The 1,829-nt window shown below is 38.7% G+C and overlaps 1 pseudogene; it reads right to left on the bottom strand.

Annotated features, from left to right (window-relative positions):
• Positions 1-549: 549 nt before the first annotated feature.
• Positions 550-1,273, bottom strand: LOC100430966 (SIN3-HDAC complex-associated factor pseudogene; annotated as a pseudogene).
• Positions 1,274-1,829: the final 556 nt, after the last annotated feature.

Genomic DNA, 1,829 nt, shown 5'->3' with positions numbered 1-1,829 from the left:
ATTACTTTTTCCTTTAAGGTATTTGCAACAGAAAGCACAGTCTGTCCTGCTTAATAATCAGTAGTACAGGTTTCAATCGTTGGAACCTTGGCAAGACCTTAATATTTCAAAATTATTAACAACTACCTCTAGGGGCAAGTCCATGTTACTGAGTTATGACAAATTATTATCATGAGGGAAAACAAGTGTAGCCAGCTACCTTAAAAAATGCCCAACCACTGCTTCTCAATATAGAAGGACTAAAACCACATACCGTTTAGCATATGACAAATCCCATCTCTGTCCCCTGAAATTCCCCTAGTTTCATTCCTTAGAAGGGTATTTAAAAAAGACCTATAGCAGCATTTGGCTTTCTTGTGAAATATCCAGCATCTTAAATATTATTTACAATTCTTTTTTTGTGAAGCTGGAAACTGACTTCAGAATTTGTGAGACTGGTGGGAAAATAACCCATTCAAAACTATTCTAGAATTTCTTTTTTGGCAGAGTAGCAGGTATCCAAGTTAAAAATAGGAGGAACAGTTAGTTGTTTTGTGGTCTTTTCAAAGTTTAAATTGCTTTTTGTTCCCCGTTTCTACTCCTGAGTGAGGTGGGCAGAGATTCTGGCCCCTGCCCTTAGGATTTCTCGGTAGTTGCTTTCGTATTCCTGCGGCAAGGCTTGAACAGATGTGAGCTGATGAGGACTTCCCCAAAAATGGCCTTTATAAACAGACCCACTACGTATCTTCTGTCTTTTTCAGTCCGTGAGATCTAAAAAGGAAAACACCTGGTGTTCTGGTAGAACCAGAAGCCATCTCCATAACTGAGCCATCGTCTGACTGGTTGCTGTTACAAGGAGGCACTTGAGGTGGTACTGTGAGCATCATCATTGTGATCTTTACCTTCCTTCTGCAGTTTATTGGTCTGGTTGCTTTTTATCCTCTTCCTGGATACAGTTTTCACTCTCTTTGGTTTCAATGTAGTCTTTAGACTGGGTCCAGCCCTGCATCTGCCACGTGAATCCAGGGTTTTTGGATCCTGCTGGCAATGTCTTCCATCTTTTCACAAACAGGACACAGGCATTGCAGATGTCTCATGCAGCCCCAGAGAGCTCTGGAAGTCCTTTCCATAGCGTTTACTGTCAGTGAAGCGAGAACTGGAGGACTTAACTCTGCAAACACAGCAGCCCTCTATACTTTGGTACATCTTTGGCTTGGGAAAAACCAAACATCTTTTCTTCTGGGCAATAGTCTTCCAAATCTTCCAGAAGCATCCATTCCATACGAAACAACATGCCGGAGGTGCAGAGTGCACGCCAGGCCAGTCCCTTTCTAAGCCCTCCCTCTTCAACTGCCTTGTCTAGAAAGATTGGCCCATTACCTTTTGACCTTTCTTCTTATCTAATAAATGCATTTCAGGCTAAATTGCCCATAAGTGCTGACTGAGTTGCATCCATCAATTTAGATATGCAATATTTTTATTGTTATTCAAGTCTGAATATTGATAATTTCCTTTATGATTTATTTGTGGTCCTATAAATTATTTACATGACATTGACATTAAAGATTTCTCTAAGATATATGGTTTTAAAGTCTATTTCTCTACTATTGGTTTCTAATTTTATAGTACTTTGATCACAAAATGTGGTCTGCTGCACAATGTTTTGAATTTGTTGAATCTTGCTTTGTGAGGAAGAGTCTCTAGTAAATTTATTCATGTGTCCTTGAAAATAAAATGCAATCTTTAATTTTTGGTGTAGAATATAAGTTGCAATCTGTTTGGTAAAGTTTATTAATTGTACTACTTAAGTGTCTATTTTCTTTCTGGCTTTTATTCAGTATTGTAAGATG

This window comes from Macaca mulatta, chromosome 11 (genome assembly GCF_049350105.2).
Source record: "Macaca mulatta isolate MMU2019108-1 chromosome 11, T2T-MMU8v2.0, whole genome shotgun sequence".
Taxonomy (NCBI): Eukaryota; Metazoa; Chordata; class Mammalia; order Primates; family Cercopithecidae; genus Macaca; species Macaca mulatta.
Note: the sequence above shows the minus strand (reverse complement) of the source record. Positions and strands in the feature narration are given on the sequence as shown.